The 12,741-nt window shown below is 44.8% G+C and overlaps 1 long non-coding RNA gene across 1 annotated transcript; it reads right to left on the bottom strand.

Annotated features, from left to right (window-relative positions):
• Positions 1 to 10,322: 10,322 nt before the first annotated feature.
• LOC110354646 (uncharacterized) lies at positions 10,323 to 12,475 on the bottom strand. Its single transcript, XR_005267289.1, has 5 exons — positions 12,389 to 12,475; positions 11,287 to 11,418; positions 11,082 to 11,184; positions 10,866 to 10,993; positions 10,323 to 10,496 (listed from the first exon to the last, which is right to left on the bottom strand). It is a non-coding gene; the product is annotated as an uncharacterized lncRNA (long non-coding RNA).
• Positions 12,476 to 12,741: the final 266 nt, after the last annotated feature.

Genomic DNA, 12,741 nt, shown 5'->3' with positions numbered 1-12,741 from the left:
CAGCTCTTTATCTTTCCTGTCTGCAGACCCACTGATGACACAGGTTCCTATGCAGAGGCAGAGAAGTGAAGCCAAAATAAAGCTGCTTCTGTTATTTGTTTGTAGGAAAGAGCACCTCTAGGCTTGGTTGTGTTGGGCACTGTTTGTACCCACTGCCCAAACCAGTCCCAGCACTGGAAGAAGGTGACTGCTAAACAGATAAGACAAGCAAGTGAAAGGAGGAAAGAGGCACAGGGAACGTTGTAGAGAGACAGAGCAGCCCAGCACAGGCTCAGGGTTTCTCAGCAGCATGGGAAAGCAGGGCTTTGCTGCTCCTTCTTTTGCCTAGGGATTAGAGGAGGTGGGGGCTACATGTCTACCAGCTTTAACCATGGACCCTGATCTCCCTTTGGTTTTCAGCTCCCTCCTGCTGCCTTCCTAGCACGAGCCTCCCATGCACCCCTCAAAAGTCAGTTGAGATTGCTCCAGGGAATTTTCTCTGGCTTCCCTGTTGATCAATCATCTTGCATCTTCTTTTCTTGGTGGCAGGGCTGACTTAAAGCTCTTGATCACTGCCACCATCACACTCAGAGATCTCACATTCTTTCGGCCCCAATGGTTAGAAGAAATCATAAAGTCTGAGTCCTTCTGTTAGCAGCAGCCACATTCCCACAACCCTTCTCGTGAGTGTATCAAGAAAGAAAGATGCTTTAGATGCCTGTGACAGGGCCTTGGAGCAGGGCACTGCAGCAGAGCAGTATTTCTCATCCAGTTGTCCATGAAGCACCATTAGATGAAGGGCTATGAAATGATTGCAAATTATTAATTATACTAATTTATGTTCTTGCATGCAAACATGCAGCCAAATGGGGAAAACAATAAGAGGAACATGCAGGTAATCATCTTCTTTTTAGTAAGCTGTAAATGAAAAAAGTTGTGGCCACATTGGCAGCTGTCATATTGCCAAAGGTTAAAAAGCTCAAAATGAGCAGATCTCTGGAGGCTTTTCTCAGTTCCATTTCCATGACTTTATAATCTGAAAATGACTTTGTCTGTGGGTTTTGTTGTCGTTGTTGCTTGTTTTTTGTTTTTAACTTTTGTATTACTGTTTTCCATCTATTCACATTGTCTAGATGCATTCATGGGCAGCCTGTATCCAGCTGTCCCTGTGCCAACATTGTAGGACAGTTAAATAGCTCTCTTTCCTCCCCAGAATTTAGTCCCCTGATGTATCTGTGGCAGCGAATCCTACCCTTTTCAGCCTTCATTTCACTAAAATCAGCCATCCAAGCCCTTCCCATCACTGTCCCCCAACACAAGCACACTCTTCTCCAGGCTGTTCCAGGACCCCTCCTCCACACTTCCTATTGCTTTAACATTGGTAGGATTATGGTTGTCCCACCAAGATTTGCTGCCCAGAAAATACTGTCTAGGGGAAAGCTATTAGTTGTAGTTGGATACAGAATAAACTGGGAATTAATGGAAAGAGGAACACCACTATAACACCATTTTCTGGTAGCAGAACTGGCTGCAAAATGGGTGTTATTGCCAGCACAATTTTTGTGTGCTTTACACTGTAACTCAATCAGATGGATAATTAAGGCTGCTAACCAATTAATTTGTTTATCTATTCATGGTTGGTATTTCTCACCACAGTTTGCCCAGACCCCTGACTTCAAACTGGATCACAGCACCCCACTCTACCAAGACAGATCAGCTGCCCTGTAAACATTGCAGCCAGTATGAACCTGCTGCGTTTGGGCTCTGCATTCTCCCCAGTGACCTTTTTTTGAAGTCAAATCCTAGTTTTCCACCTTCCTTTCTAGGGGCCTTCTGGCTAGTGGCACAAACTGCTGAGGCACCCACCTTTATCCCAGACGACATTATCCCCTGTGAGGCCATAAACTTTGGTCCTCTCTGAGCCACCAAACAAGAGTCAGGGTATGAAAAAAAGGATTTGCTTTGCTCTGAGGTCAAGGTAAGAATGGGCCACTGCTTGTCGAACACAGAGAGAAAACATCCTGCTCCTATCTAGCTGAGGAACAACAGTAGCTGTGAAGAAAGAGAAGAGAAACAGACTGAAAACTGAAAAATCATCATGTACTAAAAAAAAATTTAAAAAAAAATTGTAGCTGTATTTAAAGAGAAAGAGGATCCTTACACTCCTGGAAGGAGTTTATTGTTTGCATTTGTAAGACACCAGGCATTTTTAATGATGTGTTAATGACCATATTCTATTCAGATGAGATTCATCACACTGCCCTTTTTCTATTTAAAAATTTAGCATCTCATATTAGTTGGCCATTTAGGATCCCTCTCTCCTGAAGGGCAGGAGATCTGTCTCTCTCCAAGAATACTCCCTACAACTGAGGGATGCACTGACATCCAGAGCTGTCAGCCTCTTTCTGTGGGCTGTAGCAGCACATCCAAGCCCCAACCCAGCTGTGCCTCACAATTGTCCCTTCAACAACAGCCACCCGCCCCTGCCATGGCCAAGGATTTGAAAAACCTAAGTTGAATTGCCCCAGAGGTAGAAGCCAAGTCAGAATTCGATGATGGGAATCCCATTGTTTACTCTGGCGAACAATGGACACACATAGTCCCGCAGGATCAGAAGCACCCCCTGACTGCATGTCATTATTCTCCCTAACCGTTAAGATTCACATACTTGCAACCGCCATTAAGCTTAGAAAAATAACATATGGGACTTCCTTGCTCTGTAGATTGCCTTCCTTCCCTCCCTCCAAAAGAAATGCTACTGAACAAGTCCACGCACTGCTGACCTGGGCCAGACCAAAAGGGCTGATTAAGGGCAAATGTCTGTGGGCACTTGTTGATGTGTGAACCAAGACTTCCCGAAGGGCCTGGTGGTGTAACCATCTCGCTGGTGCTAAGTGGACCATCCCATGTGAAATCATGCTCATTTCACTCTCTGCTACATGGGGCAGCCAAACTTGGCAACCACCAAAATCCTGAGTCATTGCTGAAGATGTCACTCTATTTAAGATAATTTGAGGAGGGACTGCAAGCATTGGCAGCTATGACTATTGTCTGTTTTCAGTTCTTCACCCCTCAATAAAGATGACTATAGAAAGCCAGAGCTAAACCGGGAGACCTGGCCCTGCCTTCACAGATATTTGTATCATACAGCCCCATTCACTGAATGATGCAGTTTATCTTAAAACACATATCATTTTTTTTACAGGTGCTGTACCCATGGTGGATGTACTCCCGACCTCTTCCCCTCTGCTGCTTAGAAGCCCTCTTCTAATTTAGAGTTTCTAAGTTTATTTATGTATCATTCTGAAACCTTTTTTTTTTTTTTCTTTTACTCCTAAGCTCTATATATGTAACCCCCTAGTCTGGATAGCTTATTAGTTGGGCACAAGTTGCTCCCCGCTTTGAGAACCCCAGCCTTTGGCACAAATTAGATCACAGCTAATGGCATTCGCTGTGTTTCGCAGGGAAGGAAAGTGGGCTTTGTGGCTGAGATACTGCTGTGACCTGAGCGCTGTGTTGGAAGACACGTTTTGTGTAACAGCCGTTTTATCTGCAGCATTAGTCAGAGCTGACTTTTCTCTGTCCTTTGTCCTGGGGCTCTGGGTTTTGGCACCACCTGACATTTGACTCAAGAATCAGTCAGTATTTCCATAATGATTAACCCACTGGTTGTAAGCATCCGTAGTCCGGTGTTAAATATGGGAATACTTTGATTTCACAGATGCCAAGTGACCGTTGCTAACCAAATAAAAACGTGTCTTGAAAGCCACCCTCCAGTGCTCCAGGAAGGCATGAAACAATCAGGAGAGCTCTTTCTTTTGGATGGCTTACACAGCACTTCTAACACAATAATGGCAGTTCAGAGCCAAATGGGTGACTGGACAAATCGGTAATTTCAAGGAAAGAAATACTTTAAAAATTTTGGCGCTGGAAAAATCTGAAGGAAATGACATTTTGGGGGGAGATTTAGTTTCTTGAAATACAAATTTGTGTTCAAATTTAAGTCACTTTCTGTCCCTTTTGAAGCCAATTTGCTTCTCCAGAAATGCCAAAGCTTTCATTTTTAGCTCCTCTGGAAGACTTGGGATTTATTCTTTTTTAATCTTCTGGATGTTTTCAGAAGAAAATGAAGAGCCAGAAAGTCATTGCAAAGAAGCAAATGAGAAAATAACAAAATGCCTGATTACAAAATGAAGCATTTCAGGTTTTATTCTGTTGTAACCCCTCAAAAATTTATGACAGATTTTAAGATTTCTCCTTCTCTCTCTCTCTTTTCTTTTTTTTTCTTTTTTTTTTTTTTTTAATGTTAGAAAGATTTTCATTTGGGAAGTGTTGGTGGGAGCTAACCAGAGGTGCTCTCTGGATTCCCAGCGTAGCAGGGTAGCCTATTTCTGTGGAAAGACAGGGAGCTGGGAAATGTCTCTCTATCTCATCGTCTCGTCTCTATCTCATTTTAATTAATTTGTGTCTCTTCCTTTGCACTCAGGCAGCCAGTAAGAAGTTTAAGACCAGCAAAAGATAAATACTTCAGCATAAGAATTGATAAGGGCATGAATTCTTTATCTATAGTGCCTTGCACCCTGTAAGGAGTGAAACAAGTTCTTTTCTTCCATAATTGATTGTTGTTGAATGTAAGTGAGTCACTGCATGGAGTGTGATGGAGCAAAATTTTTCTGGTGTCCTGAAAGTCACGGAGAAACTCTGAGCAGAGGATGGAGAAACTGCGAAGAGCATGCATTCATAACTAGTTTAATTGGGAGAGGAAAGAATATGGTCCCTGGGTTGAGAGCACTAAAAGGAGGAAGAGTCTGCTGGGAGACAGCAAAAAAGCAGGTCAGAATATGGACCTGCCACTCGGGTGATGCAACTCTGACCTGGAATGACCGCATGGACGGGTCCAGGAGATCACGGGATGTTTGTAAAATAGATCTTCTCTCTTGTGTAAGCAAGAGGATAAAATTATCCTGGCAGCAGCTGTTGTTTCCCAGAATGAGGATCAAGGCTGGCTGTTTTTCCTGCAGAATTCAAGACATCAGGCTTTCCTATCCCCATGATCCTGCGGTTGCTGTCCTGTGCAAGTGGTCTCAAACACGCAGACATACACATTTCTCTCTGACACAGAATTCACGCCAGCGTGGCATAAGGTTCCTCTTAACATCTCACACCATGTAAATCTGTTTCTTTACTCATTTATGCAACATGAAAGCAGGAGAAAGAAGAATGGGGAATGCAGAGAAAAAGAAAAAAAAAGAAAAAAGAAAAAAAAAAAGAAGAAAAAAAAAGGAAACCAGAAGAGAAAAGCAGAGTCAAACAGGGAGTTTTGGCAATATAATACCACCTTGTAGCATCTCCAGGGCTTGAGCAACAGATAGGATTGAAGCTCCTTTACAGAGTTAGAAGTTAGACCCCATTTCCAGTCCTCAGAGGATGTAGACCTTCACAAAGCTCCCGTTGATGTGTGTGCTCAGCATGCATGGTGAGGACAGGACCTGCAGGTGAGGATAGGATGGCAGGCAGTCATTCAGCCATCAGGAGAGGGAGCAGGGTAGCTGGAGGAGCAGATGTCTCACCCCATGTACCCAACAAGCCTGCATCGCCGTGGGGCTTGCTGGCTGGCCCACACAGCCCCTACAACATCATGTCCATAAGTCAGATGTGAGCTCAGCAAAGGTAAAGCACCCTTCCACTACTCCATGAAACCTCACTGTTCGCTTTTCTCCCTCCAAAGGAGTCCACAGACTTGAGTTTTTATTTTCCTGGGCAAAGGGGGGGATGGGGTGAGTAAAGGATTTGCTTTGTTACTGGCAGCACTCACCAACCAAGTGTGGGCCTGCATCTGCTGCTGAGATAAATCAGAGGAGATGGCAGGGTGGTCGGGCGAGCATCTGACCTGGAGCTTTAACAGAGCATTTAATTTACAAGCAGGGGGAAGGTTTAATATTTCCGTCCCTCTGTAAACATTCGGCATCCCCCCACCTGTCCCCTGGGCACTTAGTCTAACCGCCACCAGCGGAGGAACAGAGCCCAGGCTGATTTTGCAGGGCACTGCAGCAAAGCATGGATGTTGAGCAGAAGCATTCAGCACTACAATATTGCAGGAACGGCCCCAGATATCAGCAGCTGAGGAGCAAGTGAACACCTGGCCAGCTGTGGTGCATTTATTGCTATATAACATTTTATTCAGAAAGATGTGCAACCAGATGCTGGCTGTGGCAGGTAAGATATAGAAAGTTTCCAGTTTCAGTATCTCTGTGAAGACCTGGCTCCCAAAGCATGCTGACCCCATCACTGGTTCGCGGATGCATCCCTTTGTGTCCCATCCTCAGGGCTCTGTCCTGACCACACATCCTGACATCTCCCCATGCTGTAGACCTGGCAGGATTTGGCTTCAGCAGGCTCAAGAAGGAGAGCATCACATCCGTCCTGTCAATAATTTCATGTTTCAGTGGCTTGGGGATTTCTCCAGTGCCTGGGGCGGTGTCTCCTGAGTCGTGACTCACGGTGGGACAGCCAGGGTGTCTGTCAGCAGTGGGAAAGCCTTGCCTCCCTCTTCCTGCACTTGCCTGATGAGCTTTGGGGAACAGTGCCCCAGAGTACTCCGCGGCTGGCCGGATTACCAAAGATCTTCAGCTGAGATCTTTTCACACGGTGCAGAGTGCCAGCCGCTGAGCAGCTAACCTGATATTGAAGGACACATTGCATTACAGCCTCTGGAACAGCTTTGTTTTAAAAGTGCCGTCTTTTGTCTGTAACTCTTCAACTTTGCGTCTCTTTTTACCTTTGCTGGGGCTGCTCTCTGCTTCCCTTTTAAGCCCTTATTTTTCTTCTCCTGGTCAACATTTTCCCTCTCTGTGACACGGTTGTGGTTTCACATCACTGAACCCAAATTTTAGCCCTAAATTGTCCTAAATCTAAACTCCCTTGGCTGATGAAGAAGGAGACACTCCCTAAAACAAATCTTCCCTACTCATTTTGATTTGTTTTTGGTTAGGCTGGCAGAAATCCTTTCCAGGAGTTTCCAGTATCTCTCTAGCAGATGTAGAGCAAGTCTTATTTATATGTCACCCACTTTTTAGGTAGCCAGAATACAGTGAGATGACTCCTGCCTCTATTTTCAGAGAAATAAAACTTTCTCTTGTAGCTTCCTGGTGGCCTTTTCAAATAAACATCAACATATGGAACGCTTTAGGGGTTTTTCCTTTTGAAGAACAAAGAGGTTGATATGACTAGACTATTAGGAAGGATTCATGTTGATACCAAGTAGTTCTATCCACTTTTAGTTCACATCAAACTGTTGTTTGGTTCATCCCTAAAACAGTTCACACATACAACGTGGGGGTGAGCTGCCACCTCCAGTTGTGACAGCTGCTGTCTTGCTTAGTCTACAGGAGCTGGACGGGAGGCTTTCATAGTGAAAACCATGAATTTTCACTGCTTCTTCCCCAAATCATCTTCTCTCTACCACCTGGGACCCTCAATACAACCAGAAGCCTTGTGCAAGGTCTCACCAGTGGGTTAGACTGGCAATTCTCATCGCCAACACCTCTTGAATGCTTTTAAAGCATAGTATCCATGGGAATCACTTCACCTAGGACTTGATTACAAATACTCCACAACAGGATGAGACTCTTGTTTCTGGCAGAGATTTCCTGTGTGGCCGATGGATCAGCGAAGGATGGTTCTGTTCAGCCAGGCACCACTGCGTCTTCATTGCCCTCCTTGCGTGCTGGTGGAATCGTGTCTTTTTAACAGCTTTCAGGAACACATAACTCTAAAGGGAGGGAAAGGAAGAATATTGCTTCCAGTTTAAGCCAGTATTAAATCCACATTTCTGAGACCAAGTATTCAGAAGCATGAGTTCTTCTGCAGAAATCAGGAAATAAACTTTACATCATAAAGGCTTATTTAACATGAAGAAGTATGAAAGGGATACGTTTTGATTTCAAGTCTTTCAGGCCTTTAAATGTAAGTTTCTAACTGTATAGGCCAGTTCCAGAAGTTAAAGAGCCCTTTCTTATTCTCAGCAAACTCTGAGATGATATGCAGCCATCTGACTCCAAGAGCAGTGCTCTGAGGAAAAACACCTGTAATTTGTCAGGGTGGGCTGGGGGGCAATTTTAATGAAGAAATTTGATGAAAGGATTCAATTCTTCCATTCTCCTCCTCCCCCCAGCCCAAACCTGGAGGTGAAAATGCGCATGCAGATCAATTTAAATCATAGCTTCAGGCTATGGGGTTTTGGCCCTCTCAGTGCTTACTGTTAATATCAAAGCTTGAAGAGTTCTACCTGTGGAGCAATATTTTTTTTTTTTTTTTACCAAGCTAACACTCCTTTCTCTGACTGTAGCTAGAGAGCTACAGAGATGTGGCAGAGCTGGGTGGAGAGATGGACATCCCTGGCTTTTATCCCTGGCTCTTCCTCACCACCACCACTGACCACCTCCCCTGAATCACCAGGGCTGGTAGCTCTGCAATCACTTTCAAACACAGCCTCCTCAGATTGGCCTGGGTCGCTTTTTGGAGCACTTAACCAGCAGTTGAGCTGGTGGGTTGGGAAGGGAATAGAGATGAACAGCTGGAGAGTAATAACTTTCTAAGGGGATCGGCTGCCACTGGAACAGCACATCTGATCGCAGCTTTACTGCCAAGCATCTGTTTTCCTCCTGCCTCCTGATGTGGTCCAGCTTCTTTGCTCTGACTCTGCTCCTTTTCATTTTGGCGATTGCGTTTCTCCAACCCTTACACATCCTCCTGGGTACAGAAATGGCTCAGCAACTCCTTGTCAGTGCAATTGAGAACTGCCCCCCATCCCCTTGGGTGCTGTTCTGCCTAACAACGTCATGCCAAACTGGCTTAATCAAGCTCCCCTGAAACAGTCAGATCTCTGGGGAGTCCAAATTTGTATATTTTCATAGGCAGAGTAATATCACACAGAGTATTGAATGACAGTTAAAAACCACATCTGGATCTTGCTCTATTATAATACATCCATAGCCCCAAGGGGAAGCAGTGTGGTTTAGTGATTCATGAAACCTGGATTTTATTCCCAGCTCCTCCACTGCCTCCTTGGGTGACCTTAACTAAGTTTTTTTCACTGTTCCATGTTTCCACTTTGCCATCTGTGAACATGAAGAGCAGTGATGCTACCTCATGCCCAAAGGCCCTCGGCATCTGAAGACAAGTGCCAAGTGTTATGCTCAGCTTCACACACCATCTTCTCTTGGGCTTGCATGACAGCAGGCAGTGCACTCCACGCTCTTTCTCCCCATGCACACACAGGTTCCTCACATGTAGGTGCACCTCTGCGGGTTCTGTGAGGCTCCTGCACATTTTTCCTCTGCCTCCACAACTGGCCATGCCCAGCGTATCCAGAGCTGTGATCCTATGCCTGCTGTATGAGACCCAAAACCAGAAGGGAAGGCAGATCATGGAGCAGGATCTGGGGACTGTGCCATCTAGTGTATCCTCCTAGGAAGCACCATGTTCAGTGGCAGCCCTGTCACTTCACCAGCTGTGACAGACGTATTTCATGGCCTTACATACCAGTTTGCCTCTTTGTGTTGGCAGAGAGTTCTGTGCAAATTGAACCTCCCAGTCTCCCTTCTTACATAAAATCTCTGGGAGAAAAAAATAAATAAATAAAATTAAATTTAAAAAAGAAAATAAAAGACAAGAAAAACAAACAGTGATTATGAGATAAAAATTGTGTCCCTTGGAGATGGTCAGCACAAAGTAGTGTTTGTCCCTCTGTGTGGTATATAGCTCATCTAGCTGCAACCTACTGAGACACAAACAGTTAAGCTCCTAAAGAGCACAAAGTGACAAGCCCGTCTTTTCCTTTGAGAAATATTCCCATATTTCCCAGGTTACAACCCACTAGATAACAACCTTGAGCTGAATGTTATCACGGCTGAGATTTCCCACCACAGCAACATACAGGATACTTTTTTGGTTTACTACCCACCCAAAAAAAAAAAAAAAATGCATACAGCTAAATAAAGTGAAGGTTCACAGTTCTGACAAAGCCTTTCAGTGGGAATCTGGGACGCTTTTCAAGTGTTACCGACTGCTTTATTTTCCCATGGCTCTTTCCAAGATAATAATTGCTCCGCAGATGTTTCCCTCAGGACAGTGAGATGTTCAGGTACTGGGGCGAAAGCTGAGGCTTTGAGCTATCATTCACAAGGCTACTGTTACCTGCTGTGTTCTTGCAGAGTGCAGCCTTTTCCCATCACAGAATTTCTTAGGCGTCTGGTTTATCAGAAATGCTGTAAATTTGAGCCCTCTGGCTAACTGTGCCTGATTTATGTGAATGACGCGGTTGTATCTGTATGCAACATGAATAAGAAAAGGGAAGACACTTTATTTCTGCCACACACAGTAACTTGCACATGCCCAAATACACAACTCTGAAATATGTTACTCAGCACTTTGGGAAGTCACGGCTGCTAGACATCCAAGAAGGTTTGTGTTCCAGCTTTCAGCACAATCCCAACTTCTGAACAGGTCCTGCAAAACTAAAAATGCAATGTTTTGTTTTGCTTTTCCACATTACATGTGCCTTTCTCTATCCTCCAACTTGCAGAAGCCATGCGGACTCTGCTTTTGTTTGAGGATGGAGTACCACCTTAGGGAGACAGGACTTCATGCCACAGTGCACAATGAAGATGGTAGTTATCACCCTTCCTAGTAGTGCTGCCACTTCTTCCTCCTTAATTTAAAAATAGGTCCCATTAAACAAGTGACTCAGGCCTTAAGAACAACTATCCCCTCCTGTGGTAATTTAAGGTCTATAAAAGTCAGCCCCACAGGCACTTACTGAATCACAAAACCAGAGTGGACAATGTTTATGACTGTTTTTGGTGGGTATGGTTACACAAACTCACGTGAGGGGAAGAACAGCTTCCATTTGGGGTGCAAACCCTGGGCATCTGGCTGCTAGGCTTTGTCTTGGTGGGCCACCTGGGGAGAATGTTGGATGTGCTCGCAGCAGTCCTTCTACGTGTTGTATGGGCTAAACCAAGACACGGGGATGGTAAGTTCAGGTACCAAGTCAAATCCAAAAGCAGCAAAACAACACTGAAAGTGCAGCACATACAGACCTTATGCAAAGAAAGGAAGGGCTGCTTCATATCCCATAAAACAGGAAAATCATCCATTTTGAGGAACTGATAGCACAAAATTGCATCCCTCTTTCTTCTGAATCTGCTCACAAAACACTGGTTTTACCTGGCTTGAAAGGACCTAGGCCAGAGTTGCAAATTACCAGCGTTGCTTTGTAGGAGCCTCCCTTTACCCAACACCTACCCTGTACAGAAAATGTGACAACCTAATAGCTCCTCCTCAAGACCTGACCAGGAGGTCATTCAGATAACGGAGAACATGGTGCATAGAAAGATCTCTTTCTTTCCTTCCCACAGAGCAGCCTTTACACAGGACCTATGAAATTACAAGGAATATCTTGCAGTCTTCCCTCTGCTGCTGTAGGTCCAGCTAACCCATGTGTCACGCGTTTCCAGACACAACAGAGGTTCTCGTTTCTCTGCAAGTGTAGGGAAGAGGAAAGGACTGAGAATCCCTGAATACAGCTGCAAAACTTGGCTTTGACTTTGTTGGGCAGAATGTTGAGCACTATAGAGGTCTGGCCAGGCAGGGATTTGTGTGGAGTTAAAAGAAAAATGTACTCCGCCTTACATTTCTCTCTTAAACTGGTCTTTCTTTGCTTCTTTCCTATATAACAATGGAAGAAATATTTTCTGCCTAGTCACATTCGCACACACACACTCATACAAACCAGCCTGGAAAAGAAGCCAGATATATCACTTGGGATCTTATCCAACAGTCTCCTAGAAATAGAAAGCCAACAAGAAAAAACACTTGGTCACTGCCAGACTCCAGTGCCTCTGTCTGAGCTGAGCTCCTTGGAGCCAGAGCGGTCACTGTAATGTCAGGACATTGGCTCTCATCAAAGCTGTGTTCATTGCAAGGAGCCCTGCTTGGGAAAGGCAGCCAGCCCCACAGACGATCAGAGGGGGTGATCTTTGATCTTCAAAGCTTCCTGAGAGCCTGCAGTGGTATTGAGAGCCTGTGCCACTGCATGATTTTGGCTATGAGCGGCAATGCTCTTACAACGTAGAAACTAACAGGAATTGTTTTCCATTTAAGCTTCTTCTGCCAGAAACTCAGGACTGTGACTTCACTTGAGTATTGTTGCTATAGCCTGAATAGACAGAGGGCGCAGGACAAAGCTGGATTTGGAACCAACTTTTTTCTGAAGGACAAACGGGCCAAAATCCGAATAACACTATCTTTGTCCCCAATGCACTTGGATGCAGATTGCAGTAGTAGTTTGAGAGACCTCTTTAAACCTTAGACAAGCCACATTCCTGCAGAAGCTGCCCAAACTCACCCTACTGGGCTACCCCACAATGTCATCTACTTTATGAGAAAGCATAACACCCTCCTTCCTTCCCCATTGCACAATCCTGCAGGTGAGAGAGAAAGCAGGAGGATCACCTCCCTACAATCAGCTAATTAATTAGCACATGCCTGGGTGTAATGCTTTCAGCAAATCCCTGTCTGTTTGCTAATTAGTACCATTAGCTGGTGCCCCAGGGAACTGGCTTTGATTATCCTTCTCTTACTGATTATACAGGAACAACAAGGCAAGTACTTTCATTGGTCATAAAATTATTTCAACTCTTCTAAAAGCCCATCTACAGCCTTTAGCTCTCTGACCTGCTGTGCTGATGAGTCACCTAT

This window comes from Anas platyrhynchos, chromosome 7, assembly GCF_047663525.1.
Source record: "Anas platyrhynchos isolate ZD024472 breed Pekin duck chromosome 7, IASCAAS_PekinDuck_T2T, whole genome shotgun sequence".
Classification (NCBI taxonomy): Eukaryota; Metazoa; Chordata; class Aves; order Anseriformes; family Anatidae; genus Anas; species Anas platyrhynchos.
Note: the sequence above shows the minus strand (reverse complement) of the source record. Positions and strands in the feature narration are given on the sequence as shown.